The 25,501-nt window shown below is 38.8% G+C and overlaps 1 long non-coding RNA gene across 1 annotated transcript; it reads right to left on the bottom strand.

The window, feature by feature from the left end:
* Positions 1 to 1,276: 1,276 nt before the first annotated feature.
* Positions 1,277 to 24,120, bottom strand: LOC122432630. The gene is made up of 3 exons (XR_006266904.1): positions 23,952 to 24,120; positions 17,105 to 17,108; positions 1,277 to 1,808 (listed from the first exon to the last, which is right to left on the bottom strand). It is a non-coding gene; the product is annotated as an uncharacterized LOC122432630 (long non-coding RNA).
* Positions 24,121 to 25,501: the final 1,381 nt, after the last annotated feature.

The following is a 25,501-nucleotide window of genomic DNA, read 5'->3' as shown; positions in this document are numbered from 1 at the left end:
GATGCCATGATCTTATCTTTTTGAATGTTGACTTTTAAGGCAGCTTTTTCACTCTCCTCTTTCACTTTCATCAAGAGGCTCTTTAGTTCCTCTTAGCTTTCTGCCATAAAGGTGGTGTCATCTGCATATCTGAGGTTATTGATATTTCTCCTGGAAATCTTGATTCCAGCTTGTATTTCATCCATCTTGGCATTTCGCATGATGTACTATGCATATAAGCAAGGTTTTTAGATGACAGATTATTCCAAGTCAGTGTAGGCAAGTCTGTATAAAATGCTGCTAGTTCAAATGTAAATATCTTTCTCCTGATTAAATGAGACCCACTGCCACCGCTTAATCCCCAAACTCATCATTTTCAATAACTGTCAACCCTGTATAATGTAAACTGTTTGTATTCTAACTCCTATTTGCTATCTTTCCTGTTTATTTACTCTACTGGGACCATGTATCTATTGTTCTCGATTTTACAGCTTTTTACTCCTGTATGTCCTCAACTCCTCCAATAATTAACTTATATTGCATGACCCATCATTGTACCCATTCCCTTGGCAAACCCTCAGCATCCTTGACCCTCTCTCTTCCTTAAACTCACAGGGTAAAATGCCATCCTTGCTTTAATTCATCTTCTCTCCACATCTGAACCTATATAACTAATCATGACTGGAGAAAATCACATGCTCAGACTGACCAACATCACTTAAGTCTAGGTGAGCTCTAGGAGTTGTCAAGAAATCAACTCTATTTTCCTAAAACAGGAGTTGGAAACTTTTTCTGTGAACGACCACATAGTGAATATTTAAGGATTTATGTGTGGGCCATGAACTCTCTATGGTATCTTCTTAACTGACATTATAATTTGAGAAGAGCAATTTAAATGTGTCAATAAATGGGCTTGTGTGTTAGCCACTCAGTCGTGTCCAACTCTTTGTGACCCCATAGACTGTACCCCGCCAGGCTTCTCTGTCCATGGAATTCTCCGGGAAAGAATACTGGAGTGGATTGCCATTCCCTTCTCCAGATAAATGGGTATAGCTGTATTCCAATAAAACTTTGTTTACAAAGACAAATGGTGGCCCATGTTTAGCCTGAGGTCCATAATTTACTGACTTTTGCCCTAGAGCATTCACCATTTTACATCCTCTGGATGGTTCCTGTATCACAGTTTTATCTTATCAAACTTCCAGTGCTCTCTTTTCATTCACTTAGAAATGGTCTCCTATTTCAGGGAGAAATGAGAAACAGAACAACATCTCCATGAATCCACACCACCAATCTCTTAATCTATCTGTATCAATATCTGCTTTTTCTCTTTTCAATTTGGATGAATTGCTCACGTTTTTCAGGCCAGACACACTTGATGTAGTTTAGATCCCACTTCCTGTCACCTACTGAAGGGTAAAGATCACTCCAGCAAATTTTCCCTCCCCCAGTCTCTCCTGAATCATCAGTTTTCACTCTCTAATGGACTATTCCAATCTTTAAACAAGCAAACAACAATAAGAACAAATTTAAAATCAACTCTAAAATTAGAAATGCAATAGATCTATAATTGCAATACACTTAAAACAGAAAATGAAGTTGGAGCACTTATACCACTTGACATCAAGATTTATTTGAAAATTCTCATAATAAAAATTAATTTGGGAGTAAAAACGGACAAATATTCCAATGGACAGGAGTTGGGATCTTATAGATAGAGATAGATAGATAGATGACAGATTGTTGACAAAAGTGCCAAAGTAGTAACCCAATGGAAAAAAATCATCAGTTCAGTTCAGTCACTCAGTCTTATATGACTCTTTGTGACCCTGTGGACTGCAGTATGCTAGGCCTCCCTGTCCATCACCAACTCCTGGAGCTTGCTCAAACTCATGTCCATTGAGTCGGTGATGCCATCCAACCATCTCATCCTCTGTCGTCCCCTTCTCCTCCTGCCTTTATTCTTTCCCAGCATCAGGATCTTTTCAAATGAGTCAGCCCTTCGCATCAGGTGGCCAAAGTATTGGAGTCTCAGCTTCAGCATCTGTCCTTCCAATGAATATTCAGGACTGATTTCCTTTAGGATGGACTGGTTGGATCTCCTTGCAGTCCAAGGGACTCTCAAGAGTCTTCTCCAACACCACAGTTCAAAAGCATCAGTTCTTCGGTACTCAGCTTTCATTATGGTCCAACTCACACATCCATACATAACTACAGGAAAAACCATAGCTTTGACTAGACAGACCTTTGTTGGTAAAGTAATGTCTCTGCTTTTTAATATGTTATCTAGGTTGGTCATAGTTTTTCTTCCAAGGAGCAAGCATCTTTTAATTTCATGGCTGCAGTCACCATCTGCAGTGATTTTGGAGCCCAAGAAAATAAAGTCTGTCACTGTTTCCATTGTTTCCCCATCTATTTGCCATGAATAATGGGACCAGATGACATGATCTTAGTTTTCTGAATGTTGACTTTTAAGGCAGCTTTTTCACTCTCCTCTTTCACTTTCATCAAGAGGTTCTTTAGTTCCTCTTAGCTTTCTGCCATAAGGGTGGTTCATCTGCATATCTGAGGTTATTGATATTTCTCCTGGCAATCTTGATTCCAGCTTGTGCTTCACCCAGCTGGGCGTGTCACATGATGTACTCTGGATAGAAGTTAAATAAGTAGGGTGACAATATACAGCCCTGACGTACTCCTTTCCCGATTTGGAACCAGTCCATTGTTCCATGTCCATGCTTGAATATGAATCTGAAGTGGATTATAGACCCAAGCATAAATGTTACAATTATAAAGCTTCTAGAAGAAGACAGAGAAGAATATCATCTTGACCCTTGGATAGGCAAAATTTTTAGACAGGTTGTGAAAGTCTAAAGGAGCCAGTAATGGATTAGACTCATCAAAATTTAAAACCTTAGCTTATTAAAGGACAAAGAAATGAAAACAAAAGATACAAACTGGATAAAAGTACTCATTGTGCATATATTTGATAAAAGACAAAGGAAATATATTCAACATGTACAAAGAACTCCTACAAATTAATAAGGAAAGGAAAATCCGATAAAATTGGGCAAAGGACTTGAAACTTGAGAAAGAAGATGTACATGCAACATTGTAAACAACTATCATCCAAATAAAAATAAATTTTAAAAAAGATGTACAGATGGCCAAATAGGCACTGGAAAGATGCTCAATATCATTAATCATCAGGGGAATTAAAATCATTTCCAAAATAAGACACTACTTTGCACTCATTAGAATAGCTAAAATTGAAAATTTTCAACATTATGTTTTGAAAATGTAGAGCATCTGTAATTCTCATAGATTACTGATAAGAATATAATTGTATGGCAGTAACTAACACAAAATTGTAAAAAAAAAATTTTTAATTAAAATTTTTAAAGAATATACTTATGATGTTATACATCTGCCTAGACTATGAACACTCTACTTCTAGATATTATTCAAGAGAAATTAACTTCTTGCGGGGGGGTTCACAAAAAAAGACTTGTACAAGAATGTCTGGAGCACATTTATGGATTGAGAAAGAGAGAGAAAAGAACCCTGACTACTGTCGACTGGGAGGCAGTTGGTTTGGCTATTGGAAATTTTCTCCAGATGAACATAAACAATTTTAAAGATCAGCAAATCAAAAATAAGTCAATCAACGATGATGGAACAAGGCAAAACAAAGAGCATTCCAGAATTATTTGGGCATAATACAAAACAAAAACTGTCCAAACCAGCCTCACAAGATGTCTACTTCTCTTTGTCCTTGCTAATGGAAATGATTGCAGCTTCTTTACCACCTGACCTCTAAGGGCACCATGTTCTTCCTGCCTTTTAAGTAAACACTATTGAGATGCTCAACCATAGAGTTGCCTTCACTCTGACAGCCTCCAGTCTGGAGGATGCATCTTCAAACACTGCACTGAGTCTCCCAAAGCAAATGCAAATCTCACTACAAGCCTGTTTTCGCTGTGTCCTTCTCTATTGCTGCCTAACAAATTACCCCAACGGTAGTGGCTTAAAGCAACAGGTATTATGTTTCTGCAGGTCAGCAGTCCAGTCATAGTTTATCTAGACCATCCAGGTCATCTGGCTCTGGATCTTCGTAGCAGACCTCACCCATTTCAAAGCTCGCCTGGGATGGAGCCCCTTTGTAGCTTCCTCACTCATCCACAGTGTTGCGGCAGGATTCCCTGTGGGCTGTCATCAGACACCTCACTTCTTTCAAAAGCTATGGAGGGAACTTCCTGAGTTGATGAAAGTACTCAGATCTTCACTGGGGTGGGGGCCATATGGATGCACACATTTGTCCAAAGTAATAAGCCTATACACTTCAGTCTATCAACTTCATTTCATGTATGTGATACATGATGACTCCCTTGCATTAAAAATCAAATTAAGCTAAATGAAAGGCACAAGAAGGAAAATACAGACCTTTGAGAACATCTCTTTGGGTTCATATCTTGTTTCTGCCCTTGTGATCATGCATCTCTTTTTGTCTCAGCATCCATATCTGTGAAACTGAAATCGGAATAAAATAGTACCCACTTCAAAATGTTTTGTAAAATGATGTGTGTGAAGTAGCTGACAGATGAGATCTGATTACTATGTCTTAAACAGTTAATTATGTCACTATAATCATTGCATTTGAGGGTTGAAAAGGACTGTAGAGATCATTTTTTTAAAATTTGTCATTTATAAACTCAGAGACATTAAATGAATTGCCCCCCAAATATAATAATTTATTAAACCACCTGGAATTATATTTCAAGTTTTCTGTCATTATGATTCACATGAGGTGAGGAGTAGATGAAGGGGATAGCATCATGCCATCTTTTCTTTGCTCCTGTGACTTCTACAGGACACTGGACTCAGGATTTCACTGTGAATATGTAGCATTCTGTAGAAAAATTAAAGGAACAATATAACCAAATAGATTAAACTGATGACAGCTTGTTTCTTTATTACAACTATTTCACAGACATCTGCCCAAATGACTATTTTAGCAGTTTACCATTTTCCCATTTTGTTCATGAAAAAAATGGGGGAAATTTATGTGTTTATAATTTATAATCTTGTGCTAAAAGGCAAAACAGTTGGCCTCCCAAAAAACAGTTGCAGTCTTTTTTGTAAAATCAGTGTTTAAAAATTAGTCATGTTTGAAATGACAATTATTTTACATAAAAAACAGAGTATCGGTTTTTGAAGGAAAGAGTTCCTTCATCATGTGGTCCTTTCAACAATAATATTCTATAAAGGAGTTTACAAATAATTACAATCACTTGAAGGTGATCCAATCACAATACTGGATTGTGTATACCAAAGGGTATGTCTTTACTTTTGTTTGCATAAATAGTATCCTGTATTTTAGCCTTTAGTTCCAAAAAACCACAAATTGGGAGAGTCTCAGGCTTTGGATTGAAAAACCTTGTGTACTTAGTTGTCCCATCATTTCAGATTTTTCGTGATAAAGAAATAGCTTAAACCTCAGAACAAAGATTTCCAGTGATGAGTGAATTAAAATAGGAAGATGAGTTAGCATGTAAGCTGATGTCAATGTAAGCTACTTTTCAATGAAAGCTTATTTTTTTTTAGCCTTTATTGTTCTTCATGGGCTTCCTGAGTGGCTCAACAGTAAAGAATCTGCCTGCAATACAGAAGTCACGGGCTCGATTACTGGGTAGGGAGGATCTGCTAGAGGAGGGCATGGCAACCCACTCCAGTATTCTTGCCTGGAGAACCCCATGGACAGAGGAGCCTGGCAGGCTACAGTTAATAGCAACGCAATGAGTTGAACACAACTGAAGTGACTTAGCGTGCACGCATTCTTCATACTTTAAGATGGCACTATGGAATCACTGTCAGAACCCGATGACAGAGCAGGTCTGTGGCCATCCTGTACTTTGAAATAAACTCATGCTTGCTCCTGGTCATCTCATTACATGGCTCAACCTCTGGGATCAATAATGTAGCATGTCTCTGCATTGTCATCAAATCTAACACTTTAGAACACGTTTCAGTTTAAAGGTACTTAGACATTTTTCATCACTTTTCTGTGGAACCATTATTTTGTAGGATTTATATCTAGGAAACTGACATCAGTAGCTTTAAATGACCTGTCTTAGGATAATTTTGCAACTAACTTTGGGATGCAAACCTGAGGTAGCAAATTAATATATTGTTTTGTTATATTTCTATTTGGCTTATTATTTTCAATTAAAATTGTACTTGAGGGGATGTTTACTGTGGCTTGTTGATTTTCTTTAGTGTGCTTTAGAGCACTTGAAGAAGGAGAGCCAACTAGAATGTCACGCTGTCACGGTAAGCTCACTCTCTGATATAAAGTATTGATCCTGGGACGGCAAATAAACTGCCTAAGAAAATGATTAGGTCTCCATTTCATAACAACAGAGATATCGGAATGCATCTGCTCTTTGGTAGAGCTTTGTCTTGGCCAATGACAATATGCTACAAGGGAATATTTGTCTACTAGCTTTCTGAAAGTGTGTTCGCTTACCTATTTTCCTTTAAAAACATGTTAACAGTGTGCGTGTTTAATAAGAGATGTAGTCTATAAATATCATTGTTCAGTTTGTGTATGTCTTAATTTTTGCTTTATAACTTTAGAGAAACATTTCTACCTGGAAGAATTCAGTGACAACTTTCAGCTTTCATTATGCTAATAAACATATTTGGGAAGAGGAGAGGATCCTCTGGTGTACACACACACACACACACACACATATGCTTATATACATATATATAGACAGAGTGTGTGTGTGTGTGTGTGTGTGTGTGTGTGTGTGTAAAATATGAGTGGTTGCTAGGGGGTCAGTGAAGAGAAGGATTACTAGGTGGAGAGGATTTTTAGGGCAGTAAAACTACTCCATATTACATTAAAATGGCAAACAGTATCACTATAAATTTTTCTAAACCCACAGAATTTACAGCACTGAAAGTGAACTTTAGTATGAACTATAGAGTTTGGGTGATAATGATATGTCAGTATAGGCCTTCAGTTGGAACAAATGTACCGTCTTGTTGGAGGGTATATGCTGTGTGTTGGAGGGTATGTGGGAAGCCTCTACCTTCTGCTCAATACTGCTGTGAACCCACAACTACTGTAAAAAATAGTCTAGTTTTAAAAAAGTAAATAGTAATAGGCTTATTGAAGAACAAACTAGAATATGAAGTACTCCTCAAATAGTGGTGGTTTTACCTAATTTTTTCCCCAATTATTATCTTTGGTCTTGGCTCAATGCAGCCGCAGATTTGGAAGTGGCATCATCATGGACCAAGATGAAGTTCCAGGGGAGTCCTCCAGCTCTGGTTTGAGGAGCACGGTGGGGATCTCCTAACACACAAGGGAAGTGATAAGTGTTAGCTGCTCAGTCATGTCTGACTCTTCATGACCCAGGGACTGGAGCCCTCCAGGCTCCTCTGTCCATGGATTCTCCAAGCAAGGATACCGGAGTGGGCAGCCATTCTCTTCTCCAGGGGATCTTCCCAACCCAGGGAGTGAACCCCAGTCTCCTGCACTGCAGGGAGATTCTTTACCATCTGAGCCACCAGGGAAGGAGGTAAGAGAAAATCCCATTTAGTTTCATTTTCTTTGCTTTCTCACGCCTCGGCTCCCTAGCAAGCCTGGGGTAGTGGAGTGACGGCCGTGACAGAGGCGTCCCTTTCGCAGAATGAAGGGACTATTGTCTTAACAGGATGGCGTGATCATCTATTGCACTTTAATTTCCTGTCCTTCTGCCTCAGATGCAGAGGCAACGACAGAAACACTTCAGACAGAATGAGGCAGAGGAACCTCCAATTAGAAGCTGGAGAAGTGAGGAGAGCCCAGGGGAAACTGGTGAGCACTGTGCAGAGAAACAGAATGAGAAGCTGGGGGGAGTCGCCGCGAGGGCGTCATGAGCTTCCGGGGTGCACACGTGTGGGTCTCACCAGAAAGAAAATTGTGACAAATCACTAAAGACTCCAAAACTCACTACAGGACGGACTCAGGTCTCAGCTGGTCCAGTTCTGTGTAATATGGAATGCTGCCTGCTTACATTAAAGTTTTACATTAAAACTAGAAAAATCTTGAACCACAATATATAAATATACCTTCACTATAAAGTCATTTTATATTTATGAAGGATGCAATTCTATTTTAGAAATACATTAGCTCTTAATTTTAAATGCTGTGGAAACATTTATAAATGAACAAATTAACTCAAGAAATTGGATTATGCAAGGATTACACAAGGATTAAGTAGGCACAAAATATTTAACAGCAGATTGAATGTTCAAGCCTTTTTGAAAACAAGAAAATCTTGGTTTCTGGCTCTGGATGACATATGTGTAGAGGCTAAATGCTGCACATCAATTGCGAGCATCTTGTTATCTTAAATAATGTTATGTCAAAACTACTATATAGTTTGGTTTTGAAAGGATAAAATCCCATTTAATGAATAAAAAGCAACTATAGTAACTACATCAGGCTTTATCAAAGTATGTAATCCCAAAATGATTATCCTCAAGCCACAAGCAAGAGCTAATTTGAAGCCAATTCATGGAAAGATGGGCTTAATAAAGAACAGAAATGGTAGGGACCTAACAGAAGCAGAAGATATTAAGAAGAGGTGGCAAGAATACACAGAAGAACTGTACAAAAAAGATCTTCACAACCCAGATAATCATGATGGTGTGATCACTCACCTAGAGCCAGACATCCTGGAATGTGAAGTCAAGCAGCCTTAGGAAGCATCACTACGAACAAAGCTAGTGGAGGTGATGGAATTCCAGTTGAGCTATTTCAAATCCTGAAAGATGATGCTGTGAAAGTGCTGCACTCAATATGCCAGCAAATTTGGAGAGCTCAACAGTGGCCACAGAACTGGAAAAGGTCAGTTTTCATTCCAATCCCTAAGAAAGGCAATGCCAAAGAATGCTCAAACTACCTCACAATTGCACTCATCTCACACACTAGTAAAGTGATGCTTAAAATTCTCCAAGCCAGGCTTCAGCAATACATGAATCGTGAACTTCCAGATGTTCAAGCTGGTTTTAGAAAAGGCAGAGGAACCAGAGATCAAATTGCCAACATCTGGTGGATCATCAAAACAGCAAGAGAGTTCCAGAAAAACATCTATTTCTGCTTTATTGACTATGCCAAAGTCTTTGACTGTGTGGATCACAATAAACTCTGGAAAATTCTGAAAGAGATAGGAATACCAGACCACTTGATCTGCCTCTTGAGAAACCTGTATGCAGGTCAGGAAGCAACAGTTAGAACTGGAACTGGAACAACAGATTGGTTCCAAATCAGGAAAGAAGTATGTCAAGGCTGTATATTGTCACCCTGCTTATTTAACTTATATGCAGAGTACATCATGAGACACGCTGGGCTGGATGAAGCACAAACTGGAATCAAGATCTGGCAAAATATCAATAACCTCAGATATGCAGATGACACCACCCTTATGGCAGAAAGTGAAGAACTAAAGAGCCTCTTGATGAAAGTGAAAGAGGAGAGTGAAAAAGTTGGCTTAAAGCTCAACATTCAGAAAACTAAGATCATGCCATCTGGTCCCATCACTTCATGGCAAATAGATGGGGAAACAGTGGCTGACTTTAATTTTCTGGGCTCCAGAATCACTGCAGATGGTAATTAAAGCCATGAAATTAAAAGATGCTTACTCCTTGGAAGGAAAGTTATGACCAAGCTAGACAGCATATTGAAAAGCAGAGACATTACTTTGTCAACAAAGGTCCATCTAGTCAAGGCTATGCTTTTTCCAGTGGTCATGTATGGATGTGAGAGTTGGACTATAAACAAAGCTGAGCACAGAAGAATTGATGCTTTTGAACTGTGATGTTGGAGAAGACTCTTGAGAGTCCCTTGGACTGCAAGGAGATCCAACCAGTCCATCCTAAAGGAGATCAGTCCTGGGTGTTCGTTGGAAGGATTGATGTTGAAGCTGAAACTCCAGTACTTTGGCCACCTCATGCAAAGAGCTGACTCATTTGAAAAGACCCTGATGCTGGGAAAGATTGAGGGCAGGAGGAGAAGGGGATGACAGAGGATGAGATGGTTGGATGGCCTCAACAACTCAATGGACATGGGTTTGGGTGGACTCCAGGAGTAGTTGATGGACAGGGAGGCCTGGTGTCCTGCAGTTCATGGGGTCACAAAGAGTTGGACACAACTGAGTGACTGAACTGAACTATTTTAAGAAGATGAACTAAGCACAAATAAAAGTTGCCAGTAATATTCACTGATGGTGAACAAAAATAGTCATCACACACTCATGTGACAGATTGGACAGCTCAAGGTGATAAAATATAAAACAAGATATGTATTAAGTTGAGCCTTAAATGAGCAATGAAGACATTAGACTTCAATCCCTTTTTTACCACTAATTTTAATACTGAGAGAGAAGCAATGCAGAATATGTATGGAATGTTGATATGAAGACCAGTTATGGGAGCACCAATTTTTAACCATCATCTTTATCATCCAAATTGTAACTCTGTATGTATCAGTGCTTATTATCATGAGGTACTACTGAGAGTTTTTGTTGTTATTTCCATTTTGCATATGAGAAAACAGAGATATTAATTTGTTATTAAGTGATGGTACTATATTCAAAACTACAACTGCCTGATTTCAAATTCCTAGAACTCTGGTTTTAGAGAATCAGTGTGGGGTACAGCCTAAGAGGAAGAAAATATTATGCCTAGCCCATTTATTGATTTCTCTAAACTTTATTTTCTCTTCTGTAAAATATGGAATTAATAGTCATTCTTTCAAAGATAGGTGTAGTTGTGAGAAATATGAACTTGAAACAAATGTAATTCAAAAACAGAAGGTTGCAAAAAGACTAAACACAATCAAGTACATGGGCCTGGGAATTTTGTCCTGCCATTAACAACTAAAAAACTAGACAAAAATGAAACAATACTTTTCCAACACTGGACCACTGCTGTGACTCCTGACATGAAGGAACAAATCAAGCCCACCATGTACCTGCCTCAACTAGTGGTCTGGAAGCCATGGTACAGGCTGGGGAAGCCAAGCAGTAGTTATCAGTTGAGGAGACAGACTGGTGTTTTGAGTCCACCAAGGTGGCCCCAGTGTGTGAAGCAGATCATCTGAGAGGAGTGAGCGTCACAAAAGACAAACTCCATGGGTCAGCGGAGGGATGCACATACGTCTTGGACTACTGATCTGCAAATGTGTACAAGGGCACCACCAGAAGATTGGGAAAGACCGGAAAGCGATGCAACAACACTGCTTGAAGCGTATGCAGGGAAAATCCCCGAACAGAAAGACTTTATAATAAACGAGCACTGGACGCAGGCCTGAGAGAAACATCAGCTCCACAGGGGGCGTCGGTTAGCCCTGGACCAAAGGCTGCTTTGATCAATCCTAAGCAAATCTCCAAAGCAAGCCTGATTCAACAACAGAAATTACTAATCCTATCAAGATCATGCAGACCATTCACAAGGATAAACTATATTCTTGGTGGTAACACATTGCTATAAATTGAAAAACCATCAAAATGTGATCTGTAACCACAACAAAATGACCTAGGAGTCAATATAGAATAGTATCTGATGAAGCCTTTCAAATTTGGAAATAAATTAGCACACTCTTACATAACTCACAGGTCAAAAAAAAATTCAAAACAGAAATTTTGCTTTTGTATTCAGTTCATATTTAGAACAGAATGTAAGTGAAAATACAGCACATCAAAACTTGTAGAATTCAGGTGAAAATGAGCTTATAACATTAAATCTCTATGTTAGAAGACATGAAAGGTCTTAAAACTAATCTGTGTTGGGAAACTATAAAGATAAGGACAAATCAAGCCTTGAGTAAGCAAAAGGAAGCAATAATGACAATGCAGAAATCAATGAGGTATAAAACAGAAAAATAGAGAAAAGTCAATGACCTGAAAAGTTGATTCTTTGAATAGCTCAATAAAATTGATAAACATTTATCCAGAAAAACCCCAAAAGTAAAGGGTATGAATTACCAATATCAGGAAAGAAAATGAGGACAATGTTATAAATCCTTAAGGTAGAATGATAAAAGGATAGTATCTTTAAAAACTATGCATCAATAAATTTGATAACAAAGATGAAACATACAAATTCCTTGAAAGACAAAAGTTACTGAGAAGCTACTAACCTAAATAGTCCTTTGTCAACTGAGGCAATTAAATCTGTAGTTTAAAACTGTCCCACACAGAAAATATACAACTGTAATTGTTTAAAAAAATAAGTAATGTCAATCTTGTGCAAATTTCCCAGTTGACAGAAGAGGATGCCAGCATTACAAACAGAACAACAACAGAGACAAACATGTCTTAAGAAATAGAGATGAAAAAATACTTAACACAGTTTGAGCAAAAATGAATCCAGCAAAATAGAAAAAGGAACAATTCAATTCTGATTTATCTCAGGAAAGCAAGGTTTGTCTCCCATTTGAAAATTAAACATTTCAATTCACCACATTAACACATACACTAAAAGAAGGAACATACAATTATCTTCACTAATACAGGGCAAGCAATTAACAAAATGCAACACCCATCGTGATCAAAACACTAAGAAACTAAGAATAAAGGGCAACTTCATCAAGCTAAAACAAAGAGGATTTACAAATACCCACAGCAATGATGGCACATAAGAGTGAAAGATAAATGTTTTGCACAGAGATCAGGAAAAGGTAAGAATATCTTTTACGACAATTTCTTTTCAACATTTTAGTACAGATCCTACCCAGTGTACCTTATTTTATTTTTTTAGGGCAGTTCTAGGTTCACAACAAAATTGAGAGGAATATACAAAGATTAGATGGGCTTATTCCTTTGATTTGTCATGCCGTGGTCCTGCCTATAGGAGCTATAAGACTGGATGTCCATGAGTTAGTTACATTAGCATGTAAAATGTTTTTTAATTTCAGTGAATAACCAACTTTAAAAAATCATATTATCTCTGTATCTCAAAGCATTTCTCTACAAGTAAAAATTGTTAGCCCTTCCTTCACATACTTTTTCTTTCAAATGTCTGAGAGTATCTGAAGCACACAGATAAAATGAATAGTGTCATAGGCTCAACTGTCTTCAAATGAATCCCTTGCTCAGTATGGTGCGTTATGCAGGCTCAGTAACTAATTGGTTAGTTATTTATCCTCAAACTGATAGCCAGTTATTTTTCCAAATATTTTCTCTTGCTTATTTTCATCAGTCTTTCATCTCTATTTTATTAAATGACAGATACACACGGGCACATACACATGTCATTTCTAGCACTAATGGGTCTCTTCCATCATCTTGTCAATATCATGTTTGCAAATATTCACAAATAAGGAATAAACTGCGAGCTACAAGTCTACTGAAGTCTGCATACAGGCCGTGTGAATCTGGGATTCTTTTTCCTTATGGTCCATGAAGAGTTATTGTTGGGTCAGAATGCAAGTTTAGGAGGTAATTCAATTCAGCCTTCAGTTAACCTAACTAGACATTTATTTTTCCCCCGCAAAATCATAAACATGATGTGAAGGCAGGTTGAAAACTAAATGGGCGTGGAATCTGTTCTCCACCCAGCCCCCCAGAGCTGTATGCGGGAATGTTCTCACCCATCTGTTCTCTTGTCTGAGTGATGGCTCTGCTCCAGCCAGCCCCCCGTTCAGTGGCAGGAGGGAGAAAACGTTCCCAGGTGCACACAGACACACCTGAGCCCCCCCTGCACTATGCTCTGCAGGGGCCCCCAGCCTCCGGGATCCAGTGCCTGATGATCTGAGGTGAGCTGATGTAATGATAATAGAAATAAAGTGCACGAGAACCACAGGGCACCCGAGTCATCCCCAAACCCCACCTCTGCCAGTTCATGGAACTGTCTGCCCCAAGACTGGTCCCTGGTACCAAAAAAGCTGGGGGCCGCTGCTTTAATGTATTTACTAAAAAGTGGATAGATTTGGTGGGGAAACAGCTAACAGTGGGGAAGTGCTTCAGTTTCACAAACTTGAAGTAAAAGAAGAGGTAAATCCTACATATCCTTCTGAGATAAACTGAAATAAATTCTCCCCTGCCAAATAGTTAATGCCCAGGAACTCAAGTCCAGAATTATTATATTAACAGTGACATGGAATGTAAAAGTACCCAAGAATTTCCATTTTCTGTTGTACCTGGTGCTTAACAAAGTGTTTTTAATCATGATTTACTAGGAGTTAGAACAGACTGGCAGCAGCTTGCTGGTGAGAATGGTTATATAATCTCAGCTCACTCCATAGCCTGAGGCAAGCCATTTTCTTCTAAAAACTTCAATTACTTTATCATAAAAAGTCAGCTGGTAAGATTTAATTTCACTGTATGTTAAACGTACCAATGAGGATTTTTTTGCAAGATGATTCGGCGTCCTTTTCCTAATTGTGCTATAGGAGTTTCAAGTATTAATGAATTCTGGAACATTAAGACTAAAATATGCTGTCGTTTCATTAGATGATTCATTTTAAGCTTCTTGAAACAGGGGCTGTTTTGAATACATCTTTGTATCCCCCCATGGAACCTAGCACAGTGCTTCACAGAGAGCTGGGCTGAATACACATCTGCGAAATGAATAGATTTTTACAATCTCATTCTGTAGCTACAGTTTCTCAGAGAAAAGGGGAGACCTTGTTTTAGAATTGGGATTGAAAGAGTGACCTCACCCAAGGAACTGAGGGATAAATATGCCCAAACTGTAGCCAGTTCTCAGCAGGAAATCACTGCATAACTAAACTTTAGGACCTTTGTTGAGTGTCAAAATTCCCTAGTCCTGTGTCCCCCTTTCCCCAAAACTGCCGCCTGCACATACACAGACTTTGTATAATATTCGTTTGTCGACTGTAAGCAGAGGACTTTGATGAGTCTCACTGGATTGTATCTCACAGTTGAGAAAGACAGAGGCTTCCTGTCTGGCTCTCCACTCCCTAAAGTCAGGTGCTGAGAGGAAGGGACATAAGGGGAAAGGCAAATGGTAAATCCTTAGTTGTCATCTGCAGACTCAGAATACCTGTAGTCCAAAGAAATTGAATGATGCGGATTCTCCAACACGCCTTCTTCAAAACGCGTGGTCTGGCTTAAGAAACGTGACTTGCTCTTTAAATTATTTCCCTAGGATGAGTTAATTAATTAATTCCTCACATTGATTCATTCACAAATTCACTGATTTTACCTTGCACATGTGATCAGCAAGAGACTTTTCTAGCCTTCAAGGTAGTACTAGCTCTGCAGAAATGTTGAGAGATCTGAAAATAACCACACAAAATGTAGAAAGGGCTAAATTTACAAAAGAGTGAAAACAGGAAAGAAACAATCAGATATCCTCATTTTTCCCATGATGCAGCAGATACAAAGCACTTGTTAAGAGCTTAAGGGAATAAGAATATGTTTGAAGTGGTTCTTTCTCATACCACGGCAATGTACATTACACACACACACACACACACACACACACACACATGCACGCTGATATTTTTACTAATAACTTTGCTTAAAATATCATAAATTTGGGACTGGAAAATAGTTATATCCAATGAATTGCTGATATTCATACAGTTTTTATCTGGATTATTTTAAATGTTATACAATTTCTCATTCACTCTATGGATGGAGAAAATGGCTGAACAGAAAGTCTGTCGCAGAGAAAAATAAAAAAGGCAGCTTTCAGAGAGTTATCGGATGCTGACATCTGGTGGCTCTCAGAAACATCGCTACAAAGCACAACTGCACTGCTTCCTCTTTAATGCTTTGCACCTCACACCTGTGACACACGCATGTATCTTATTTTGATGGCCCATCATGGTCCTTTATATGTTAAACTTCTGCCGATACTTAGACAGAATGAAAAGCTGAAGGGAAATGTACAGTTCAGGATCAGTTTTACTCCACGTTCTGCCTAAAGCTGAAGAAAGCGCATCCTTTTCATTTCCTATGGAGAACATCTTTATAAATGGCCTTGCTGTTCCCTGACTTAGACCTTTTGTAATCTGAAATAAGCCTCTTGAGAGATAAATTCTTCTGACATTTTTGAGTGCTCCCCTACATTTTTCAGCTCTGCCTGCTTGACCACAATGGTTTATGTTATACACACAAAAGGGTGGCCCCGTAATAGTTCTTAGAACCTTTCTGCTTTGAGTATTTGGCATTTATCACATCTTAGCGAGTTTGTATTTCTAAGGATATACATTAATGTATGTGGCTAATTGGCAAAGGGCTTCCCAGGTGGCCCTAATGGTAAAGAACCCACCTCCCAATGTAGGAGATGTAAGAGACACAAGTTCGATCCCTGAGTTGGGAAGATATTTTGGAGGAGAGCATGGCAACCCACTCCAGTATTCTTGCCTGGAGAATCCCATGGACAGAGGAGCCTGGTGGGCTACAGTCCATAGGATCACAGAGTCGGACATGACTGAAGTGACTTAGCTCGCGTTTTGTCAAAGGCATTTTAACTTATTTTCTTCCTCCCTCCCTCCTTTTCTGCATGTTATAATATTAGTTTAATACTTACTGCTACTACATTTCTCTAAGCCTTATGTATATTTTTCCCCATTGGTCATTATACACAGTAAAAACCTTATTCTAGAAAGAAGATTACACTGAGCACTTTCTTGACAATTTTTCCCCATCATGGCTTCTCTTCTTGGTCCCTCTCCAAAAACCATCAATTTAATGAGTTTGCAAAAAGCTTCCTAAGCACGAACTTGATCCTTTGTGGAATTTACATTCATTTTTTCCAAGTGACTGCACAGACAACATTTCTGTGACAGGAAAATGCAAAGTAATCAGCTTGGTGCTCTTATTCATGAACTCTGCCAAGTTAAGCTGTCAGAGATGTGAGAGGCGAAAAAAGGAAAAAAGGAGGACAAACACAGACTGCAGCTCCCACGGGCAATGCAGATTTTGGTCCCTGCTTCAGAGTGTAATGATCTGAAGGTCTGGCGTTTATGCTCACCTGGGCATCTGAAACTTACAGGTCTATCAGAGAGTTTGTAGAAGAGGGGAAATCTAGAAATTTCTACTCTGTCTTCTCCACAAACCCACTTTGCCTCCCCAATCGCATAACCACCACACTCAGGCACATACCTTGATGACTGGAATATGGCCAAAAAAAAAAAAAAATTCATAAACTGAAGCTCAGAGATGGGATGACTTGTTAGTTTGAGTGAACTGGGATTAGGTTTGCTGGAACCCTCTAAAGGCAACATTTTCCTGAAAATTGTCAAAGTCTTTTAGGAGACTGTTTCAACTGTATCATACATAGGGATTCCATAGGCTGGAGTACTTTTGTATCTATTTCAAAATACTGTATTTTAGCTAATTTTTAGAAAAGAAAATACAAGGATCTGGTGCTATTGGAACCCAATCCCTTTGAATCTCAACTCTTCTGGAGCTCAAAATATTCCTCACGTGTGCTCCACCAACCCTACTGGAAAGGATGCCCCCAAAATGGCTGTCACCATTGTTCATCCATATTCCTCAAGTTAGTTTGATGACAACTCATTGGTTTCATGTGGGTGTGAGCTTATTTCACTTTTTAGATGCATTATTTTAATTTTGTGTATTATCTTTATTTTCATCTATGTTAAAACAGAGAGGAAATCATAATTATACTAAACACACACAACTTCATCATCCAGGTTTGTCAATGCATAATGTGCTATCTTTATCATCTTGAAAAAATAAAATAAGGTCCCTGAAGGAAGTACTGTGCCTGATGTTAGCAACCAGATGTAGAACTTAAATGTACACATTTCGGTGCAGTGTTAACTGAGGTGAGTTATTGATGTTCACTGCCATTCCAGTATTAATTTATAACATGTTTCATTAATACTTAAACCATTCCATCTAGTTGGAAAATTATACAGAGGATACTTAAAGGATTTCCTAATTATTCTTCCTTAAAAATATAAACAAAATTACATAGTAATAGAGGCTATCTACATGCACTGTCTTTATCAGAATTAACCCTCTTCCCCCTTGCTTTCCTCAGAATTAACTGCTACCATGAAGAGAATTACATCATTCCTATATATTATCATATTTGAGTAGGTATTTGAGACAGATTTGTGTATTTTTAACACAGTACATAAGTTTATATAGTTTGCTTTTTTCCCCTCAACACTGTTTGAAATATGTAGCCATGTTAATCTTTCAGTTCAGTTCAGTTGCTCAGTCATTTCCTACTCTTTGCGACCCCATGAACCGCAGCACGCCAGGCCTCCCTGTCCATCACCAACTCCCGGAGTTTACTCAAACTCATGCCCATCGAGTCGGTGATGCCATCCAGCCATCTCATCCTCTGTCGTCCCCTTCTCCTCCTGCCCCCAATCCCTCCCAGCATCACGGTCTTTTCCAATGAGTCAACTCTTCGCATGAGGTGGCCAAAGTACTGGAGTTTCAGCTTCAGCATCAGTCCTTCCAATGAACACCCAGGACTGATCTCCTTTAGGATGGACTGATTGGATTTCCTTGTAGTCCAAGGGACTCTCAAGAGTCTTCTCCAACACCACAGTTCAAAAGCATCAATTCTTTGGCACTCAGCTTTCTTCACAGTCCAACTCTCACATCCATACATGACCACTGGAAAAACCATAGCCTTGACTAGATGGACCTTTGTTGGCAAAGTAATATCTCTGCTTTTTAATATGCTATCTAGGTTGGTCATAACTTTCACTAGCACATAATATCCCTTAAACTGGTCATCTTTGTGGGAAATGCTTCCACAAATCATTGCTTACTAAGTTTCAGAATGGTTTTCATCTCTTGGTATGAAGCAATTGCAAACTATTGTTAGTAAATATTGGAAAGAACCTGGTGTGGCTCTTACCATAAGGACAAGATAGCATGATAAGGACAAGATGGCATGATATTTTGGCGTTAAAAGAAAAGCACTGTGATTTTTTTTTATCATACAAACATGCTTGTATTTACATTAAACAAATTTACCCAAAGTATGCATGGCATGTACTCTGTGTTTGTGCTACTTAGCTGAAATTCCCCCTCAGTGACTGCTCTTTATTAATTCCAGAGCATGGTCTAAGGTTACAATTTAATTAAAGTTTCTCTAATCACTCAATTTGTAAAAAAAAACAAACAAACAGTGATTTTAGATATAAACTCTAGCAGCCTGCCTCCCAAATGCACACAGTTTTTGCTACATTATCATGTGATGTGACAGAGACTCTGCAGAGTAACATCCCTATCCACTCAGTGAAGGTACCAGATGGGGTTTCTCTTCATCTTGCTGAGGCCACGTGTGATCCCACTGTTGAGCCATACTCTTTGAGTCTAGTGAGTTATATCCCGAGGCAGTGGTGTGAAAGAGCACATAGTCTCTTGGGGGCACTGAAGGTCATCCAGACCTGATTCAATTGGTCTCTGTTGTACTAATTAGCTCAGAGGGTAAAGAATCTGCCTACAATGCAGAAGGCCTGGGTTCGGTTCCTGGGTCGGGAAGATCCCTTGGAGAAGGGCATGGGAACCCACTCCAGTACTTTGCCTGGACAGAGGAGCCTGGCGGGCTATAGTGCATGGGGTCACAAAGAGTCGGACAGGACTGAGAGACTAACAAAGTTCAAGTACTAGTCAACAGTGGACCAAGCCAAGGACCTGCAACCTGCCTCACTACCAGTAGGGGGAGTACTCCTGCTCTCATTTGATTTTTTAATATCTGTGATAACAGACATCAAGAGACATTTTGCTGTTTGTTTTTTATCATCATCATTATTATTCTGCCAGAATTTCTCCATGCTTGTATCACAATAGAAAATAGGACAGGGTGGCATTGGATGTGATAGAAAGTGTGGAACAGTCTCACTGGTTTGATTTTGAATATATTGCTACTCCAAAAATAACTCCCAATCTGTCCACCCAGGCCTGAGGTTGCATCATTAATATTCTGTGCCTCTATCTAATCTATTTTAATTCCATTTACTTCCTGTAAAGAGCGCCAGAGGTAACAAAAGATTTGGGTCTTTGTTCTGCTTCTCTGCCACCAACTCTCTGAGGGAACTTATAAAAATTTCTCAACCCCTAGTTCCCAGTTTCCTCATTAAAGTGATGGCATTGGAATGTATACTGAATTAAATACCTTCCAGTCATACAAATCTTAATACCTACATCAGCAGTTTCCAAACCATGTTCTAGGGACCTTTGAAGGGTTGATGAGACCCGTTCAGGGTTCTGTAAGGTGAAAAAAATTTCCACAATTATACCAAGACATTTTTTGCCTTTTAAAATTCCCATTTTCTCAGAACTCTTCTAGAAGACATAAACTCACAAGAGACTGAATGTAGACGCAGATCTGAAAATAGCACTCTCTTCTATTAAGCCAGACATTAAAGAGATTTGCTAAGAATGTACAACACTGTCACTCTTTATAACTTTATAAAATAAAGTTATTTTTCATAAAAGTGTGGCTGATGCTAACACACAATAGTTCATTAGTAGTATTTTAAATTTAACCACCAAATAAAGATTTTAAACAAATCTTTCAGTTTTAGTTTCTGATGGTGAGTATCAATGTATTTAACCCACATATATGAAAGCTCTTCAGGGTGCCTGATAAATTTTAGGAGTACAGTGAGGTTCCAAGGCCAAAATGCTTGAGCACTTCTGATTTCTAATATATTTGGGGGGGGGAGAGATTTATGATTTTTCTCTACATGGGCTTTGATTAAGGAAGGAAGGGAGATTCTGAGGGCACTGCAAGTTGGTAACAGGACTACCAAAAAGAGAAGCTACAGAAGTGGGGATTCTAGAGTGTTAAGTAACTAAATCTCTATAGCATTACAGAGGTGGGTGGTCTCCTCTAATGAGTTCAAAACGCAAGAGTAAAACTGTCCCTGATGTGAGGCTGGGCTTGTGGGATGAAGGAAAAAACATGCCCAGAAAAATGAATTTTTTTTCACATGAAGTCAACTGCAATATATGGTACTATGGCCTACTGGACCAGTAATATGCATTTAACACTAGGTATAACAAAATCAAAAAATAAAAACATCTACTTTATAGCTGTCTATAAAGGAATTATACAACAATATTGTATTTCTAAATGTTTTCCCTTGGATTGAAAATTTGAAAATACATGAAACTTTCAAATGATATTTCTCCATTTACAAAATGTGTCTTCTAATCTATGCTATGCTATAAGATGCCATACTACGTAAGAAAGTTCACTTATTTTAAATAAGCTGGTAGCAGTTATTTTCTTGTTTTTGAAGGATTGCAGAGTGTAAAAAACTTGTAGGACAGTCACACTGCCTAATTTGGTGTAACTGGGTAACAGCAGGAAAGAAGAGAGAAAATGGGACAAAAACAACATGGAAATGATAGATGGAATGACTTTCTTCAAACTGATGAGAGATACAATGCATACACTGAAGGACTTCCCCACACTGTTGGCAGGATAAAGACAAACAAACCACATCTAGGCATGTAGCCAAACTGCTGAAAACCAAACATAAAGAGAAAACTTCAAAACCAACCACGGCTGGGATGAAAAGGCATATGAGGCAACAATAAGACATCCAGTTGCCTTTGCACTAAATGAAAACTACAATAAAATAGTTTACTAGTCTTAGAAAACTTGTCAACCTAGAATTTTAGCTCAGCAACGTATCTTTCAAAAATGATGGCAAAATGATTATTTTCCTAGATAGCCACAAGCTGAGAGAATTCATGTCCAACAGAAGGGCACTGTGCATGAGCGTGTGCTAAGTGCTTGAGTCAGCCCACCAGGCTCCTCTGTCCATGGGATTCTCCAGGCAAGAATACGGGAGTGGGTTGGCATGCCCTCCTCCAGGGGATCTTCCCAACCCAGGAAATGAACCCAAGTCTCTTAAGCCTCCTTCACTGGCAGATGGGTTGTTTACCACTAGCACTATCTGGGAAGTCCAGAACTGCACTGTATGAAGCATTAAATTATTTAGGTAGAACTTAAATGATTCCAAGTAGAAGTTCAAAGCTACAAGCAGAAATAAAGAACACTGGAAAGGGAAAATAGATGGGAAAATATGAAAAAAATAATAACCACTTAAAGTGAAAGTCTCTGAGTTGTGTCCCACTCTGCTACACCATGGACTATACACTCCATGGAATTCTCCAGGCCAGAATACTGGAGTGGGTAGCCGTTCTCTTCTCCAGGGGATCTTCCCGACCCAGGGATTGAACCCAGGTCTCCCGCATTGTGGGCAGACTCTTTACCAGCTGAGCCACCAGGGAAGCCCCTAAAGAAATAATAATAGCTATGTTCAAAACTATGCTTGTGTTTTTACAAGATACAGAGTTAACTATATAACAACAATAAAAGAAAAGCCAAGGGAGTGAGTATAGTTAAATTGTGGCAAGATTTTGGATTTTATGGAAAGTGATAAAATTCTAATTTAAGGTACTCTTACAAGTTATGGACACATAATCACTAAAATAATGCAATGAGAGTTCTAAAAGAACATATTAAATGTAATAGCAAAAAATTAATCAAAAGAAATTTAAAAAACAATAGATGAAACAGAACAAAGAGGAAGATGCTGGTTAAATCCAATCACATCAGTAATCAAACTGAATACACATTCAGTAGATACTAAATAAAAGAATACTCTTTTCAGGTTGGATTAAAAAAATAAAAGAAAGCAAGACATAACTATATATTATTTCTGAAGACACAGCTAGTTGGCCTTAGATAAGTCAAAAGCAAAATGATCAAACAAGAGATGCCAAAAAACCTAAACAAAAGAAGGCTGTCATGACTGTTTAAATATAAGACAAAGTGGATTTTCAACAAGAAGACATAGCAACCTGAAACGTTCATGCACCTGATTACAGCTTCAGTTCTCAAATTTAAAATGCTGAAAAATCATTACTTTGCTATCTGCTATCAGTGCCAGAAGTGACTTAGTTAAATGGGATACCAGTAAATACTGCTTGGAAAATTTGTCTGATTTTTCATCCAGGAACCAGAGCATTATTTAGCTTTACTTATTTTGCTTTTTAAATGCATGGCCAACTTACAGAGCTGGAGCTCAAGGTGCCATCACTAAGAGTGACAGTATTTCCTATCTAGATGATTAATTTCTGTCAGAATCAATAAGTCATAATTGATGTTAAGATAAAAATACATACTTATGTAATAAAAAAGCTGTGCATGTCAAACATGTCAGGCAAGCAAATGGTTATTTGGATAATAGTTTATTTCCTTATCAAAAATCTATTTCAGAAATAAGTATCAAAGATCTCCTAAAGAATTCATAAGATCACACTCACCACGACTAAGTAATCATTTGTATAGTACATTTAAGTTTCTTTCTGTTGAATTTTTTACCTAGATTAGGTCTGTGTCTTTTTAGAGACACAAAGTTTACATAAATATGATGGAACATCTTTGTTATGCCTTTAATTTTTGATACCTATAGCTTTCATTCGTATCTGGGGTACACAGATAGCACAAATGATTTAACAGCACTCAAGCACAGAAATCAAAAGAAATATCTTTTCCAGACCAATGTCATTCGTGGAGGCAAAAGCCAGATTTCAAGGAAGAAGGAAGCAGACACAGGCAGCAGTTGGAACGCACACTTAGTTCAAGTCTTACCTGAATCATAGCAACTGCGCTCACACATCTCTGTAGATATTCTTGGAACCAGGGATCCACCTATCATTTTCTCTCTTGCATTTTCTTAGCACAAGATGTGCTGAAATGCCAGCTTCAGCTGTTTCTTATCTGTGTTCAGAAACTAACTGAACTCTTCACTCCTAAAGCTCCTGGTCTCCCACTTTTCAAATGCAGTGGCAAGCCCATCCTCCTTGACTCTAAACTTGCTTATTTTATCCAACTCATTGTCATTTTGCCTTCCCTGGTCTGCCATGATACACCAAGTTAGAGCGTGCGTGGTAAATCACTTCAATCAGTCCCACTCTTTGTGACCCCACAGACTGTAGACCACCAGGCTCCTCTGTCCATGGGATTCTCCAGGCAAGAATACTGGAGTGGGTTGCCATTTCATTCTCCAGAGGGCCTTCCCGGCCCAAGGATGGAACCTTCGTCTTTTGCATCTCCTGTATTGACAGGCAGGTTCTTTACCACTAGCACCACCTGAGAAGCCCTAAACCAAGTTAGGGTACATGCTATAATTACTTTCACATTTTCTTCCTCCTCTCCAGGCCCCACAGTGCTGTTCTTCCTTTGGTAGTGTTATAGGCTGAAAGTCCGTGTGCCCCCAAAATTCATGTAATGAAATCTAATCCCTAATATCATTTTCTCCATTGGATGGAGTAGCCATCATAGTCAACAAAAGAGTCCGAAATGCAGTATTTGGATGCAACCTCAAAAACGACAGAATGATCTCTGTTCGTTTCCAAGGCAAACCATTCAATAGCACGGTAATCCAAGTCTATGCCCCGAACAGTAATGTTGAAGAAGCTGAAGCTGAACGGTTCTATGAAGACCTACGAGACCTGCTAGAACTAACACCCCAAAAAGATGTCCTTTTCATTATAGGGGACTGGACTCCAAAAGTAGGAAGTCAAGAAACACCTGGAGTAACAGGCAAATTTGGCCTTGGAGTACAGAATGAAGCAGGGCAAAGGCTAACAGAGTTCTGCCAAGAGAACGCACTGGTCATAGCAAACGCCCTCTTCCAACAACACAGGACAAGACTCTACACATGGACATTACCAGATGGTCAATGCCAAAATCAGATTGATTATATCCTTTGCAGCCAAAGATGGAGAAGCTCTATACAGTCAGCAAAAACAAGACTGGGAGCGGACTGTGGCTCAGATCATGAACTCCTTATTGCCAAGTTCAGACTTAAACTGAAGAAAGTGGGGGAAACCACTAGATCATTCAGGTATGACCTAAATCAAATCCCTTATGACTATACAGTGGAAGTGAGAAATAGATTTAAGGGACTAGATCTGATAGACAGAGAGCCTGATGAACTGTGGACGGAGGTTCGTGACATTGTACAGGAGAAGGGAACAAGACCATCCCCATGGAAAAGAAATGCAAAAAGGCAAAATGGTTGTCTGAGGAGGTTTTACAAATAGCTGTGAAAGAAGAGAAGCAAAAAGCAAAGGAGAAAAGGAAAGATATACCCATTTGAATGCAGAGTTCCCAAGAATAGCCAGGAGAGATAAGAAAGCCTTCCTCAGCGATCAACGCGAAGAAATAGAGGAAAACAATAGAATGAGAAAGACTAGAGATCTCTTCAAGAAAATTAGAGATACCAAGGTAACATTTCATGCAAAGATGGGCTCAATAAAGGACAGAAATGGTAGGGACCTAACAGAAGCAGAAGATATTAAGAAGATGTGGCAAGAATACACAGAAGAACTGTACAAAAAAGATTTTCACGACCCAGATAATCACGAAGGTGTAATCACTCCCACTCACCTAGAGTTAGATATCCTGGAATGTGAAGTCAGGTGGGCCTTAGGAAGCATCACTACGAACAAAGCTAGTGGAGGTGATGGGATTC

Source organism: Cervus canadensis, chromosome 31, assembly GCF_019320065.1.
Source record: "Cervus canadensis isolate Bull #8, Minnesota chromosome 31, ASM1932006v1, whole genome shotgun sequence".
NCBI lineage: Eukaryota > Metazoa > Chordata > Mammalia > Artiodactyla > Cervidae > Cervus > Cervus canadensis.
Note: the sequence above shows the minus strand (reverse complement) of the source record. Positions and strands in the feature narration are given on the sequence as shown.